Consider the following 17,863-nt stretch of genomic DNA (forward strand, 5'->3'; position numbering starts at 1 on the left):
CTTTGAGCGTAGCGAGGTCCAAGGAGGGGGGGCCCTAGGAGGGGGGTAATGTTAGGGGTCGAGTTCCCGCCTCTGCACAGGGGGAATCTCAGGCCATCTCCGCTGCAGTCTCCCATTCTTCTCCTGCCGCAGTGGAGGCTGCTCAGTGGAGACGTTGGTCCCAGCGTCTCGCTCAATCTGACTCTGTGAGGAGGATTACTGCTGCTTTTCCAGCTTCTGCCATTGAAGTCAGTGCTGGGCAGCGGCGAGCAGATGCTTTTGGGACTAAGTCCTGCTTTTCTCCTTCTGAGCATGCCCAGGGTAAGATCTCTCATTGGAGATCGAGGGTCACATGCTTGGATACTGCAGCAAAGCCCATTGGTCCTCCAGGAAGGTCCTGAAGGTGCTCAGGCTTTGTGGTAGCTTCTTATTGGTCCTTCTAGGAAGGTCTTGTTCTGGCTGCAGCTATAAAAGGCTCGCATGGCCGCACGGCCATGCGCTAGTATCTTTCTAAGTTATGTGCTTTGCGCCAGTGTGGTCATGTAAGATTGTGTTCAGGGACCTGGCTGAAATAAGCCCCTAGAATGCTGGCACCTCCGGCGAGGAGTTTTGTGTGCATGCATGACCACTGACTGCTCTCTGTTGGGCAGTTAGCCTGTGCTCCTGTGAAGTCTAACAGGGCGCAGAGCTTTGCTTTCATGGCTGCTCTGTGAGTTAACAGAGCTAGCCAATACCGCCATATAGTGCTGCCATTTGCTAGCAGCAGGTTTTCCTGCACGGTGGACCCCGGGCTGCAAACGCATCAATAACAATAAAAAACTATATTTTCTCGGTGCATTCCACTAGCCCTAACATTATATCACACCTATTCTGAACCCCCTTCGTGGCTTGCCCTGGAGGCCTCTGAATTCCACTTGAACACCCTTGACACAATATTATGGATCCTTCCAACTCAACGTAGGGATATTTCAAATCCCATTCTAGTTCACTCACTTAAACTTTGGGACTCACTGAAATATTCCTTGCAATTAATATCACCATTCCTGCCCTTGGCCCCCCTCTGGGGTAATACCTAGTTTCTCCCGGGGGTAGAGTACCTCAGGAACGTTCGCTTATGGGTCGCGGCAGGAATATCCAGAGTACATCTTCTTTTCAATGTTGATGGGATTATTCCCTTTTCGGTCCTGTGTGAAAAATATCATCTGCCCCCCAGAGAAATATTTAGCTATCTACAGCTTAAAAATTTTGTCCAGTCTTTATTAAAAAATTCCACCCCTGCTTACTCCTTCACTCCCTTTGAACAGAGATGTCGCCAAAATCCACATGCCCCTGGCATTATATCTCTCCTCTATTCACATATCAATTCCCCATCTCATAGGTGCTGCCTGGGTTATACATCTTGCTGGGAGTCAGATTTTGCCTCTATCTTATCAGACTCAGAATGGTCTCAAATTTGGTCCTCCTCTACTGGAGGAATGTTAAATACCCTCATGTTGGCAACAAATTACAAAGTACTTACCAGATGGTACCTGACCCCAGCTAGAGTGGAAAAGGCAGTTGCTAATTATTCTCCAAATTGTTTTAGAGGATGTAATTCCACAGGAGATAAGCTTCATATTTGGTGGCTATGCCCAATTGTACGCAGATTATGGACCAGGATATATCACCTGATCCTTTCCATAACAAACATCAACCTCAAAATAAATCCCTGGGAAGCACTATTAAACAAACGTATTCCCAATATCCCGAAACATTCTCGCGTCCTCATTTCATTCATATTCTTAGCAGCCAAACAAACCATAGCGTCATCTTGGAAAAAACCAAATTCAGACTTATATACGGTTAAATTGCGTCTTTCTTGGTACATGATAAATGAAAAACTATCGGCCATACTCACAGACAAAGTTGGCAAATTTGAACGTATTTGGCTTCCATGGGCAGAATATGCAAATCATACCCCATTTGCTATACCAGTATTTCACCTGACTAATCCTGACCCTCAGAACTCTGATTGAATTTCTAACAAGAACTGGACGTATTGTATTTCATTCTAGGATCCCTTCCCCCCCTTCCCTCCTCCCTTTCCCCCTCCTCCCCATTCAGTCGTTTGTTTGTTTATGTATTGGTTAAATGGGTATTTCCCCTCTTTTGCATATTGCAATGCATGATTATATTACAGTTTTTCCTTTGTACTATATATGCAAACTTCAATAAAAATTTATTGTTAAAAAAAAAAATAATTCAGTGAAATTTGTGCTCACAAATTTTCAAAATAACTGGTAACTGGGATATGATCAAAAGTGTGTTAATTACTAGTGATGAGCGAGTGTACTCATTGCTCGGGTTTTCCCGAGCACGTTTGGGTGACCTCCGAGTATTTGTTAGTGTTCGGAGATTTAGTTTTCATCACCTCAGCTGAATGATTTACAGCTACTACCCAGCCTGAGTACATGTGGGGATTGCCTGGTTGCTAGGGAATTCCCACATGTAATCAAGCGGGCTAACAGTCGCAAATCATCCAGCTGCTGCAAGGAAAACAAAATCTCCGAGCAGTCATAAATACTCGGAGACCACCCAAGCGTGCTCGGGAAAACCCGAGCAACGAGTACACTCGCTCATCACTATTAATTACATTATTACTACTTAAATAACATAGGTCAGGTTGAAAAATGATGCTTGGTCATTAACGCCAAGATTAGCTCTATCTTTGTAATTCTATGTGACTGCAGACTTGTGAATCCTCATATCATGCACAGCAGGTGCTGTCAGTAATCTCCAGTGGCAGGAGCGGGACGTCACTGCAAGTATGCGATATGCATACTCCAGGCTACATTATGACTAGACGTGAAGAAGCGAAGCCGCGGGATGTGGCCAGAAGTATACATATTCTCGGGAGTAGGGCCGGTTCTTCATAGCGTTGCCCACATGGTCTCATCAGATTCTAAGAATAGAGAGCAGTAATCCATTTTGTACTGCAAGTGAAATTAGACGTCACTTACCAAGCCTAATGCGTCATTGTCCACACAATCCATCAGTAGGTGTTTGCATGACATTGCGCTATGAGCTTGATGTCCAGCTACACGTGTTATATTGATCTCACACCATCGCTCTCAAAAATTATCATGGTGCAGAGCAACACAGCAATGGAGGCTGGAATGGAGGTCTATTTTCTTATCAGTGATAAGTCCTGCCTGTGTCTTGAGTGCAACGATAGGGGGAGATTGGTCTGGAGACCACATGGGCAGTGCCATGAAGAGGACTTCATGAGGGAACATGAAAGTATCCTAAGAGTTATGTTTTAACATGACCATGCCAGTCTGTATGTTGCTCATGCTACTGTGAGCAGCCTGTGTGGCCTAAATGTGGCCTGCAGCATCTCCGGACTTGTTCCTTATTGAGTACCTCTAGGACATTATTGGTTGGCAATAGCAAAGGGAGCTACCAGCAGCAGATCTTGATGTTTAGTCCAAGTGCATTCAGCGTGGCAGAAGATTCCACAGACAACCACCAATAACCTCATTGATCGCAGTCAAGGAGTGTAAGTGCGTGGATTTCTGCACGTGGAACCCATTCTTTTTCTTTTTCCTGAATAAATGAACATGTTCTAAAACATTATATGATTTGCAGAACTCCATGACTTTTTATTCTTGGTGTTGCCATTTTAATGTTAATGGGTGCATAAATCCCTCCCTCTTAGGAGGCAGTGTTTTTTCGTTGTCGTTGCCACATTTAAGGCCTGTGCATCCATTTGAAACTCATCAACATTGTTATGATTTGTGGAATGTTACAATTGAATGTATAAAGCTTGAGAGAAGTTTTTACCTGCATACTTGATTATACTTTTTGAAAACTTTAACAACCCATTTAATTGACTAAAAGGTAAAGAGTATATTCACTATTCACCGACACTGCCTGGCAGAATCTCCCTGGTCAGGCTGGAATCTCACCAAGAGGCTTCTGCATCATAGTAGGCAAATAACTCTTTCACCAGACATTAGTGTGCATCACTAGATCATCCAGTTTCATTATGGGCTGTAAATTTTCTTCTATAGACATGAAAGATGCATACAGCCTGCACTCATATCTCTCAGGAACATTTAATTGAAATATTTTCCAGTAAACTACGACTTGTCCATCATAAATGCTAATCGTAAGTCTGCTTGAAGCAATTCCTCACCGCCCTGTTGTTTCCAACTTTATTTCTTAACCTTGGCCATTGTTTTCTTCTACTGGATTCTATTTTAGGCCATTAATGACTTATTTGCAAAATTGGCCCTGGAACATCATTATTAGTTATACAGACACCATTACCTACATCAAGAGCCTAGCTAAATGGAAAAATATTTTTTGTAATACCAGCAAAGGCAGTTTCAGTTCCATCTTATCCATTAAAGGGAACCTGTCACCACGTTTTTGGAAGATGGGATAAAAATAGCGTTAAATAGGGGCAGAGGTGGGCGTTACATTAGTGTGTTTGTTATGCGTTTATTACCCACCTAAGTTGCCGAAATACCTTTGCAAAGTCTCCGTTTTCGCCTGTCAATCAGGCTGGTCTGGTCAAAAGGGCGTTGTCTTCCCCCAGATTTTGCGTAGTTTTCCGTTGGTGGCGTAGTGGTGTGCGCATGCCCAAGGTCCCGAATCCTCTGCCAGGGGATTTAAAAGAGCGCGCTGTTCGTTATTTCATTGGTGATCGGTGGGCGCGGCCATCTTCCTTTGGCCGCGCGTGCGCAGAAGCGGCGCTCTGCTGGCCGCGGCTTCAGGAAAATGGCCGCCGCGATATCCATCTGCGCACGCGCGGCATCCCGCGGCCATTTTCCTGAAGCCGCGGCCAGCAGAGCGCCGCTTCTGCGCACGCGCGGCCAAAGGAAGATGGCCGCGCCCACCGATCACCAATGAAATAACGAACAGCGCGCTCTTTTAAATCCCCTGGCAGAGGATTCAGGACCTTGGGCATGCGCACACCACTACGCCACCAACGGAAAACTACGCAAAATCTGGGGGAAGACAAGACGCCCTTTTGACCAGACCAGCCTGATTGACAGGCGAAAACGGAGACTTTGCAAAGGTATTTCGGCAACTTAGGTGGGTAATAAACACATAACAAACACACTAATGTAATGCCCACCTCTGCCCCTATTTAACGCTATTTTTATCCCATCTTCCAAAAACGTGGTGACAGGTTCCCTTTAAGGCGTTTTCCAGTGCTACAATATTGATGACCTATCCTAAGAAAAGGTCATCAATATAAGATTGTTGGGAGGACATCAGCAAGAACCCCTAGCTAGCCACTGTTACCAGCTCTGGTGGTGGCTGGATGTAAAAAATGTATCTCCACCACTGTGTCAGAATTTTTACTGGCCATTCCCAGGTGCTCCAGATCAGCTCCTAAACATGAACAAAGTTGGAAGCATGCTTGGGGTCACTGTTTATTTGGAAGACTACTGATTGACTGCAGAGGTCACGCAACACAAGAATGTCATGCAACCCTATGGAAATAGAGCTGAATTTGCTGGAATGGCTTAGATATGTTATATGAGTATTGATTCTTTTTATTTTCTGTGATGCTCTGAGGTGGTTAATTAAGGGTTGTACAATAGTGGACAATCTATTTAAGTTTTTGTTGCTTTCAGTTGAGGCTCCAAAGTTATTTTCCCGTGTAGCCACAAAGCTTATTTCCTTGAGTTGAACGTATTGTGTTGCTTCCATCTTTGTTCCAAGTCTCTTTCCTAAAGTTCCTGCAATAATTAGTGTCTTACAGGAACATATGCAAGCTGCAGAAGACAAACTGTACAACATTTTACATTTAATTGATTTTTTTGTATTTCATAATACATATACACTGCTCAAAAAAATAAAGGGAACACATAAACAGCAGACTATAACTCCAAGTAAATCAAACTTCTGTGAAATCAAACTATCCACTTAGGAAGCAACACTGTTTGACAATCAACTTCACATGTTGTTGTGCAAATGGAATAGACAACAGATGGAAATTATTGGCAATTATCAATACACACTCAATAATGGAGTGGTTTTGCTGGTGGGGATCACAGACCACATCTCAGTACCAATGCTTTCTGGCTGATATTTTGGTCACTTTTGAACGTTGGCTGTGCTTTCACACTCGTGGTAGCATGAGACGGACTGTACAACCCACACAAGTGGCTCAGTTAGTGCAGCTCATCCAGGATGGCACATCAATGCGAACTGTGGTAAGGTTTGCTGTGTCTGTCAGCATAGAGTCCAAAGGCTGGATGCGCTACCAGGAGACAGGCCAGTACACCAGGAGACGTGGAGGGGGCCATAGGAGGGCAACAACCCAGCAGCAGGACTGCTACCTCAGCCTTTGTGCAAGGAGGAACAGGAGGAGCACTGCCAGAGCCCTGCAAAATGACCTCCAGCAGGCCACAAATGTGCATGTGTCTGCACAAACAGTTAGAAACCGACTCCATGAGGATGGTCTGAGTGCCCGACGTCCACAGATTGGGGTTGTGCTCACAGCCCAACACCATGCAGGATGCTTGCCATTTGCCACAGAACACCAGGATTGGCAAATTCGTCACTGGCACCCTGTGCTCTTCACAGTTGAAAGCAGGTTCACACTGAGAACATGTGACAGACGTGACAGAGTCTGGAGATGCCATGGAGAGCGATCTGCCTGCAACATCCTTCAGCATGACCGGTTTGGCAGTGGGTCAGTAATGATGTGGGGTGGCATTTCTTTGGAGGGCCGCACAGCCCTCCATGTGCTTGCCAGAGGTAGCCTGACTGCCATTTGGCACAAAGATGAGATCCTCAGACCCCTTGTGAGACCATATGCTGGTGAGGTTGGCCCTTGGTTCCTCCTAATGCAGGACAATGCCAGACCTCATGTGGCTGGAGTGTGTGAGCAGTTCCTGCAAGATGAAGGCATTGAAGCTATGGACAGGCCCGCCCGTTCCCCTGACCTGAATCCAATTGAACACATCTGGGAAATCATGTCTCACACCATCCACCAATGTCACGTTGCACCACAGACTGTCCAGGAGTTGGCGGATGCTTTAGTCCAGGTCTGGGAGGAGATCCCTCAGGAGACCATCCGCTGCCTCATTAGGAGCATGCCCAGGCATTGTAGGGAGGTCATACAGGCACATGGAGGTCACACACACTACTGAGCATCATTTCCTTGTCTTGAGGCATTTCCACTGAAGATGGATCATCCTGTAGCTTCATTTCCACTTTGATTTTGAGCATCATTCCAACTCCAGACCTCCATGGGATACTAGTTGTGAATTACGTTGGTAATTTTTAGATTTTATTGTTCTCAACACATTCCACTATGTAATGAATAAAGATTTACAACAGGAATATTTCATTCAGTGATATCTAGGATGAGGGATTTTAGTGTTCCCTTTACTTTTTTGATCAGTGTATGTATATATACAGACCAAAAGTTTGGACACACCTTCTCACATAAAGATTTTTCTGTATTTTCATGACTATGAAAATTGTACATTCACACTGAAGGCATCAAAACTATGAATTAACACATGTGGAATTATAAACTTAACAAAAAAGTGTGAAACAACTGAAAATATGTCTTATATTCTAGGTTCTTCAAAGTAGCCACCTTTTGCTCTGATGACTGCTTTGCACACTCTTGGCATTCTCTTGATGAGTTTCAAGAAGTAGTCACCAGGAATGGTCTTTCAACAATCTTGATGGAGTTCCCGGAGATGCTTAGCACTTGTTGGCTTTTTTGCCATCACTCTGAGGTCCAGCTCACCCCAAACCATCTCGATTGGGTTCAGGTCTGGTGACTGTGGAGGCCAGGTCATCTGGCGTAGCACCCCATCACTCTCCTTTTTGGTCAAATAGCCCATACACAGCCTGGAGGTGTTTTACATATATGTTGTTATTTTCATGACTATAAAAATTGTACATTCACACTGAAGGCATCAACACTATGAATTAACACATGTGGAATTATATACCGTATATACTCGAGTATAAGCCGAGATTTTCAGCCCACTTTTTTGGGCTGAAATTGCCCCTCTCGGCTTATACTCGAGTCATACCGGGGGTCGGCAGGGGAGGGGGAGCGGGGGCTGTCTAAAAATACTCACCTAGTCCAGGCGCGGTCCCTGCAGGTCCCTGTCTTCACCGGCGCCGGCAGCAGCAGCTTCAGCGTCTTCCTGCACTCAGCGGCCACATGGTTCCGCTCATTACAGTAAATGAATATTCGGCTCCACCTCCCATAGGGGTGGAGCCGCCTATTCATTACTGTAATCAGCAGTACCATGTGACCGCTGAGTACAGGATGCGCGATAGTCACCTGCTCCTCGTTCCGGGCGCCGCTCTGTCTCCAGCAGTGACGCTCAGCAGAGGGCGCGGTGACGTGGTCAGTGCGCGCCCTCTGCTGAACGTCAGTGCTGGAGACAGATCGGCGCCCGGAACGAGGAGCAGGTGACTATTGAAAGTGCGGGGGCCTGAGCGACGGAGAGGTGAGTATGTGATTTTTTTTTCTATATGGGGGCCATAACATTCCTGCAGCACTATATGAGGGCCATAACATTCCTGCAGCTCTATATGGGGCCATAACATTCCTGCAGCACTATATGGGGCCATAACGTTCCTGCAGCACTATATGGGGCCATAACATTCCTGCAGCACTATATGAGGCCATAACATTCCTGCAGCACTATATGGGGCCATAACATTCCTGCAGCACTATATGGGGCCATAACATTCCTGCAGCACTATATGGGGGCCATAACATTCCTGCAGCACTATATGGGGCCATAACATTCCTGCAGCACTATATGGGGGCCATAACATTCCTGCAGCACTATATGGGGGCCATAACATTCCTGCAGCACTATATGGGGCCATAGCATTCCTGCAGCACTATATGGGGGCCATAACATTCCTGCAGCACTATATGGGGGCCATAACATTCCTGCAGCACTATATGAGGGCCATAACATTCCTGCAGCACTATATGTGTTGTGAATTTGGTTTCTGGGCTCCCCCGGTGGTTACTGGTGGTACTGAACTTGTGTGCTTCATCTCCTCTGTTCACCTGTTTCCATCAGGATGTGGGAGTTTCTATTTAGCCTTGCTCCTCAGTCATTTTTATGCCGGCCAACAATGTTACCAGAAGCCTTTCTGTTGCATGTTCCTGCTCCTAGACTACTATCAGCTAAGTTGGACTTGTAGTCCTAAGATTGTTTTGCATTTTTGTTCCAGTTCTCTGTTTTTGAATATTTCTGAGGCTGGAAGCTCTTGTGAGCTGAAATTGCCACTCTGGTGTCATGAGTTGATATTAGAGTCTTAAAGTAATTTCAGGATGGTGTTTGAAAGGGTTTTCAGCTGACTGTGAAGTTCCCTTTTCTGTCTTCCTACTATCTAGTAAGCGGACCTCAATTTGCTAAACCTATCTTCATACTTCGTATGTCATTTTCCTCTAAAATCACCGACAATATATGTGGGGGCTACTGTCTGCCTTTTGGGGAAAATTTCTCTAGAGGTAAGCCAGGTCTGTATTTTCCTCTGCTAGGGTCAGTCAGTCCTCCGGCTGGCGCTGGGCGTCTAGGGATAAAACGTAGGCACGCTACCCGGCCACTGTTAGTTGTGCGGTAGGTTTAGCTCACAGTCAGCTCGAGTTCCCATCTTCCAAGAGCTAGTCCTTTTGTATGCTTTACTACGGTCTCTTGCCATTGAGAACCATGACAGTTTGGCCGGCCAAGAGTTAAAATAATTGGCAGAAGAAAGGAGAGAAAAGAAGTCTGCAGAGAATTTATTTTTATTTTTTTCTGAGTTTGCTCATTAGTTGATTCACTTGCATCTCTGCTTACTGCAGCCTTCGTCTCTCTCTCCTTCTAATCCTTGAATGGTTCTGATTTCACCTGATTAAAATGGATCCTCAGAGTTTAGCTATTGGTTTGGATAATCTCGCTATGAAGGTTCAAAGTTTACAGGATTTTGTAATTCATGCTCCTATATCTGAACCTAGAATTCCTTTACCTGAATTTTTCTCCGGGGATAGATCTCGCTTCCAGAATTTCAAACATAATTGTAAATTATTTTTGTCTCTGAGATCTCGCTCCGCTGGAGATCCTGCACAGCAGGTCAGGATTGTAATTTCCTTGCTCCGGGGCGACCCTCAGGATTGGGCATTTGCTTTGGCACCAGGGGATCCTGCGTTGCTCAATGTGGATGCATTTTTCCTGGCTTTGGGGTTGCTTTATGAGGAACCTCATTTAGAGATTCAGACTGAAAAAGCCTTGATGGCCCTGTCTCAAGGGCAAGATGAGGTTGAAATATACTGCCAAAAATTTCGTAAGTGGTCTGTGCTTACTCAGTGGAATGAGTGCGCCCTGGCGGCGAATTTCAGAGAGGGTCTCTCTGATGCCATTAAAGATGTTATGGTGGGGTTCCCTGTGCCTACAGGTCTGAATGAGTCCATGACAATGGCTATTCAGATTGATCGGCGTTTGCGGGAGTGCAAACCTGTGCACCATTTGGCGGTGTCTACTGAGAAGGCGCCAGAGATTATGCAATGTGATAGAATTCTGTCCAGAAGCGAACGACAGAATTTTAGGCGAAAAAATGGGTTATGCTTCTATTGTGGTGATTCAACTCATGTTATATCAGCATGCTCTAAACGTACTAAGAAGGTTGATAAGTCTGTTTCAATTGGCACTTTACAGTCTAAGTTTATTCTATCTGTGACCCTGATTTGCTCTTTATCGTCTATTACCGCGGACGCCTATGTCGACTCTGGCGCCGCTTTGAGTCTTATGGATTGGTCCTTTGCCAAATGCTGTGGGTTTAATTTAGAGCCTCTGGAAGTTCCTATACCTCTGAAGGGTATTGACTCCACGCCATTGGCTAGTAATAAACCACAATACTGGACACAAGTAACTATGCGTATTAATCCGGATCACCAGGAGATTATTCGCTTCCTTGTGTTGTATAATCTACATGATGTGTTGGTGCTTGGATTGCCATGGCTGCAATCTCATAACCCAGTCCTCGACTGGAAAGCAATGTCTGTGTTAAGCTGGGGATGTCAGGGGACTCATGGGGACGTACCTTTGGTTTCCATTTCGTCATCTATTCCCTCTGAGATTCCGGAATTTTTATCTGATTATCGTGACGTTTTTGAGGAGCCTAAACTTGGTTCACTACCTCCGCACAGAGATTGCGATTGTACTATAGATCTGATTCCGGGCAGTAAGTTTCCAAAGGGTCGTTTATTTAATCTATCTGTGCCTGAACATGCTGCTATGCGGGAATATATTAAGGAGTCCTTGGAAAAGGGACATATTCGTCCTTCGTCATCTCCCTTAGGAGCCGGTTTTTTCTTTGTATCTAAAAAAGATGGCTCTTTGAGGCCGTGTATTGATTATCGGCTTTTGAATAAAATCACGGTTAAATATCAGTATCCTTTGCCACTGCTGACTGATTTGTTTGCTCGAATAAAGGGGGCCAAGTGGTTCTCTAAGATTGATCTTCGTGGGGCGTATAATTTAGTGCGAATTAAGCAGGGGGATGAGTGGAAAACCGCATTTAATACGCCTGAGGGCCATTTTGAGTATTTAGTAATGCCTTTTGGTCTTTCAAATGCCCCTTCAGTCTTTCAGTCTTTTATGCATGACATTTTCCGTGAATATTTGGATAAATTTATGATTGTGTATCTGGATGATATTTTGATTTTTTCGGATGACTGGGACTCTCATGTCCAACAGGTCAGGAGGGTTTTTCAGGTTTTGCGCTCTAATTCCTTGTGTGTAAAGGGTTCTAAGTGTGTTTTTGGGGTTCAAAAGATTTCGTTTTTGGGGTACATTTTTTCCCCCTCTTCCATTGAGATGGACCCTGTCAAGGTTCAGGCTATTTGTGATTGGACGCAACCCTCTTCTCTTAAGAGCCTTCAGAAGTTTTTGGGCTTTGCTAATTTTTATCGTCGATTTATAACTGTTTTTTCTGATGTTGCTAAGCCGTTGACTGATTTGACTAAGAAGGGTGCTGATGTTGCTGATTGGTCCCCTGCTGCTGTGGAGGCCTTTCGGGAGCTTAAGCGCCGCTTTTCTTCCGCCCCTGTATTGCGTCAGCCTGATGTTACTCTTCCTTTTCAGGTTGAGGTCGACGCTTCAGAAATCGGAGCTGGGGCGGTTTTGTCGCAGAAAAGTTCCGACTGCTCCGTGATGAGACCTTGCGCGTTCTTTTCTCGTAAATTTTCGCCCGCTGAGCGAAATTATGATATTGGTAATCGGGAGCTCTTGGCTATGAAGTGGGCTTTTGAGGAGTGGCGTCATTGGCTTGAGGGGGCTAGACATCAGGTGGTGGTATTGACCGACCACAAGAATTTGATTTATCTTGAGTCTGCCAGGCGCCTGAATCCTAGACAGGCGCGCTGGTCGTTATTTTTCTCTCGGTTTAATTTTGTGGTTTCTTACCTACCGGGTTCTAAAAATGTGAAGGCGGATGCCCTTTCTAGGAGTTTTGAGCCTGATTCCCCTGGTAATTCTGAACCTACAGGTATCCTTAAGGATGGAGTGATATTGTCTGCTGTTTCCCCAGACTTGCGACGGGTCTTGCAGGAGTTTCAGGCGGATAGACCTGATCGTTGCCCGCCTGGTAGACTGTTTGTTCCGGATGATTGGACCAGTAGAGTCATCTCGGAGGTCCATTCTTCTGCGTTAGCTGGTCATCCTGGAATCTTTGGTACCAGGGATTTGGTGGCTAGGTCCTTCTGGTGGCCTTCCCTGTCGCGAGATGTGCGAGGTTTTGTGCAGTCTTGTGATGTTTGTGCTCGGGCCAAGCCTTGTTGTTCTCGGGCTAGTGGATTGTTGTTATCTTTGCCTATTCCGAAGAGGCCTTGGACTCACATCTCCATGGATTTTATTTCTGATCTCCCTGTTTCTCAGAAGATGTCTGTCATCTGGGTGGTGTGTGACCGTTTCTCTAAGATGGTCCATTTGGTTCCCTTGCCTAAATTGCCTTCCTCATCCGAGCTGGTTCCTCTGTTTTTTCAAAATGTGGTTCGCTTGCATGGTATTCCGGAGAATATCGTTTCTGACAGGGGAACCCAATTCGTGTCTAGATTTTGGCGAGCGTTCTGTGCTAGGATGGGCATTGATTTGTCTTTTTCGTCTGCTTTCCATCCTCAGACTAATGGCCAGACCGAGCGAACTAATCAGACCTTGGAGACTTATTTGAGGTGTTTTGTGTCTGCGGATCAGGATGATTGGGTTGCCTTTTTGCCCTTGGCGGAGTTTGCCCTCAATAATCGGGCTAGTTCTGCCACCTTGGTTTCTTCTTTCTTCTGTAATTCGGGGTTTCATCCTCGTTTCTCTTCCGGTCAGGTGGAGTCTTCGGATTGTCCTGGAGTGGATGCTGTGGTGGAGAGGTTGCATCAGATTTGGGGGCATGTGGTGGACAATTTGAAGTTGTCCCAGGAGAAGACTCAGCAGTTTGCCAACCGCCGTCGTCGTGCTGGTCCTCGTCTTTGTGTTGGGGACTTGGTGTGGTTGTCTTCTCGTTTTGTCCCTATGAAGGTTTCTTCTCCTAAGTTTAAGCCTCGGTTCATCGGCCCGTACAAGATATTGGAGATTCTTAACCCTGTGTCCTTTCGTTTGGACCTCCCTGCATCTTTTTCTATTCATAATGTCTTCCATCGGTCATTGTTGCGCAGGTATGAGGTACCGGTTGTGCCTTCCGTTGAGCCTCCTGCTCCGGTGTTGGTTGAGAGTGAGTTGGAGTACGTTGTCGAGAAGATCTTGGACTCCCGTGTTTCCAGACGGAGACTTCAGTATTTGGTCAAGTGGAAGGGCTACGGTCAGGAGGATAATTCTTGGGTGACAGCCTCTGATGTTCATGCCTCCGATTTGGTCCGTGCCTTTCATAGGGCTCATCCTGATCGCCCTGGTGGTTCTGGTGAGGGTTCGGTGCCCCCTCCTTGAGGGGGGGGTACTGTTGTGAATTTGGTTTCTGGGCTCCCCCGGTGGTTACTGGTGGTACTGAACTTGTGTGCTTCATCTCCTCTGTTCACCTGTTTCCATCAGGATGTGGGAGTTTCTATTTAGCCTTGCTCCTCAGTCATTTCTATGCCGGCCAACAATGTTACCAGAAGCCTTTCTGTTGCATGTTCCTGCTCCTAGACTACTATCAGCTAAGTTGGACTTGTAGTCCTAAGATTGTTTTGCATTTTTGTTCCAGTTCTCTGTTTTTGAATATTTCTGAGGCTGGAAGCTCTTGTGAGCTGAAATTGCCACTCTGGTGTCATGAGTTGATATTAGAGTCTTAAAGTAATTTCAGGATGGTGTTTGAAAGGGTTTTCAGCTGACTGTGAAGTTCCCTTTTCTGTCTTCCTACTATCTAGTAAGCGGACCTCAATTTGCTAAACCTATCTTCATACTTCGTATGTCATTTTCCTCTAAAATCACCGACAATATATGTGGGGGCTACTGTCTGCCTTTTGGGGAAAATTTCTCTAGAGGTAAGCCAGGTCTGTATTTTCCTCTGCTAGGGTCAGCCAGTCCTCCGGCTGGCGCTGGGCGTCTAGGGATAAAACGTAGGCACGCTACCCGGCCACTGTTAGTTGTGCGGTAGGTTTAGCTCACAGTCAGCTCGAGTTCCCATCTTCCAAGAGCTAGTCCTTTTGTATGCTTTACTACGGTCTCTTGCCATTGAGAACCATGACATATATGGGGCCATAACATTCCTGCAGCACTATATGGGGCCATAACATTCCTGCAGCACTATATGGGGCCATAACATTCCTGCAGCACTATATGGGGCCATAACATTCCTGGTGCACTATATGGGGCCATAACATTCCTGCAGCACTATATGGGGCCATAACTTCCCTGCAGCACTATATGGGGCCATAACGTTCCTGCAGCACTATATGGGGCCATAACGCTCCTGCAGCACTATATGGGGCCATAACGTTCCTGCAGCACTATATGGGGCCATAACATTCCTGGAGCACTATATGGGGCCATAACATTCCTGCAGCACTATATGGGGCCATAACATTCCTGGAGCACTATATGGGGCCATAACATTCCTGCAGCACTATATGGGGCCATAACATTCCTGCAGCACTATATGGGGCCATAACATTCCTGCAGCACTATATGGGGCCATAACATTCCTGCAGCACAATATGGGGCCATAACATTCCTGCGGCACTATATGGGGGCCATAACTTTCCTGCAGCACTATATGGGGCCATAACATTCCTGCAGCACTATATGGGGGCCATAACGTTCCTGCAGCACTATATGGGGCCATAACGTTTCTGCAGCACTATATAGGGGCATAATGTTTGTGCAGCACTATATGGGGCAAGTGTCTGTATGGGGCCATAAATAACGTTTGTAGGGCACTACGGCATATGGGGCAAGTGTCTGTATGGAGCATCTTATAGGGCCATAACGTTTGTGCAGCACTATAAGGGGCAAATATCTTTATAGAGCATTTTATGGGGCCATAATCAGCATTTGTGCAGCATTATATTGGGCAAATGTGTCTATGGAGCATCTTATGGGGCCTTTATTAACCTTTATGCAGGATTATATGGGGCATATTTTAATATGGAGCATCTTATGGGGCCATAATGAACAGTATGGAGCATTATATGGGGCTCCTGATTCAATATGGATATTCAAAGACACTTAACCTACTGATGTCTCAATTAATTTTACTTTTATTGGTATCTATCTATTATTACTTTTGACATTTACCGGTAGCTGCTGCATTTTCCCCCCTAGGCTTATACTCGAGTCAATAAGTTTTCCCAGTTTTTGGTGGCAAAATTAGGGGGGTCGGCTTATACTCGGGTCGGCTTATACTCGAGTATATACGGTACTTAACAAAAAAGTGTGAAACAACTGAAATTATGTCTTATATTCTAGGTTCTTCAAAGTAACCACCTTTTGCTTTGATGACTGCTTTGCACACTCTGCGCATTCTCTTGATGAGCTTCAAGAGGTAGTCACCGGGAATGGTTTTCACTTCACAGGTGTGCCCAGTCAGTTTTAATAAGTGGGATGTCTTGCCTTATAAATGGGCTTGGGACCATCAGTTGTGTTGTGCAGAAGTCTGGTGGATACACAGCTGATAGTCCTACTGAATACACTGTTAGAATTTGTATTATGGGAAGAAAAAAGCAGCTCAGTAAAGAAAAACGAGTGGCCATCATTACTTTAAGAAATGAAGGTCAGTCAGTCCGAAAAATTGGGAAAACTTTGAAAGTGTCCCCAAGTGCAGTGGCAAAAACCATCAAGCGCTACAAAGAAACTGGCTCACATGAGGACCGCCCCAGGAAAGGAAGACCAAGAGTCACCTCTGCTTCTGAGGATAAGTTTATCCAAGACACCAGCCTCTGAAATCGCAGGTTATCAGCAGCTCAGATTAGAGACCAGGTCAATGCCACATAGAGTTCTAGCAGCAGACACATCTCTACAACAACTGTTAAGAGGAGACTTTGTGCAGCAGGCCTTCATGGTAAAATAGCTGCCAGGAAACCACTGCTAAGGACAGGCAACAAGCCGAAGAGACTTGTTTGGGCTAAAGAACACAAGGAATGGACATTAGACCTGTGGAAATCTGTGCTTTGGTCTGATGAGTCCAAATTTGAGATCTTTGGTCCCAACCACCATGTCTTTGTGCGACACAGAAAGGTGAATGGATGGACTCTACATGCCTGGTTCCCACCGTGAAGCATGGAGGAGGAGGTGTGATGGTGTGGGGGTGTTTTGCCAGTGAGACTGTTGGGGATTTATTCAAAATTGAAGGCATACTGAACCAGCATGGCTACTAACGCATCTTGCAGTGGCATGCTATTCCATCCGGTTTGCGTTTAGTTGGACCATGATTTATTTTTCACCAGGACAATGACCCCAAACACACCTCCAGGCTGTGTAAGGGCTATTTGACCAAGAAGGAGAGTGATGGGGTGCTACGCCAGATGACCTGGCCACCACAGTCACCAGACCTGAACCCAATCGAGATGGTTTGGGGTGAGCTGGACCGCAGAGTGAGGGCAAAAGGGCCAACAAGTGCTAAGCATCTCTGGGAACTCCTTCAAGATTGTTGGAAAACCATTCCCGGTGACTACCTCTTGAAGTTCATCAAGAGAATGCCAAGAGTGTGCAAAGCAGTCATCAAAGCAAAAGGTGGCTACTTTGAAGAACCTAGCATATAAGACATAATTTCAGTTGTTTCACACTTTTTTGTTAAGTATATAATTCCACATGTGTTAATTCATAGTTTTGATGCCTTCAGTGTGAATGTACAATTTTCATAGCCATGAAAATACAGAAAAATCTTTAAATGAGTAGGTGTGTCCGAACTTTTGGTCTGTACTGTATATTGTAAGGTTGCACTTACTGAGTGTATTGGGGGACACTCGGTTGGCACGGGATTAACGTAGTCAGGCACGATTTTTCACCCAAAACAGTCCATCCGGTTTATTAAAGTGTCATAAACTGGGCTATGCACAGTTCATATTATACATTTCATAAAACATAACAGGCACCAACTGGTGATAGTAACTTGCAGCTTTATCTTGTACACTTCATATACGGCTTTGTCTCACAGACACTAAACATGCTGGACCTCTTACTTCGTCCAGTTACCATGAGTGTCCGTACGCTGAACAGTTCACCAATGTCCCTAGTCACATAGCGCATATGACATTGGGTCGCGGTCTCTAAACACGCTGAACCTCACTCCGTTCAGTTGCCGTGGGAGACCACACCGTTCATAGACTCTCACAAGCACCAACAGTCAATGGTACCTTATGGGAGCTCCTGCTCCAGCTGCTGACTCCTCGTCAGTCCTCTCTCCTGGGGAAACTGCCTTACGGGGTTCACCAACTTGCCTGGCCGGC

Source organism: Ranitomeya variabilis, chromosome 1, assembly GCF_051348905.1.
Source record: "Ranitomeya variabilis isolate aRanVar5 chromosome 1, aRanVar5.hap1, whole genome shotgun sequence".
In the NCBI taxonomy this organism is placed as follows: Eukaryota; Metazoa; Chordata; class Amphibia; order Anura; family Dendrobatidae; genus Ranitomeya; species Ranitomeya variabilis.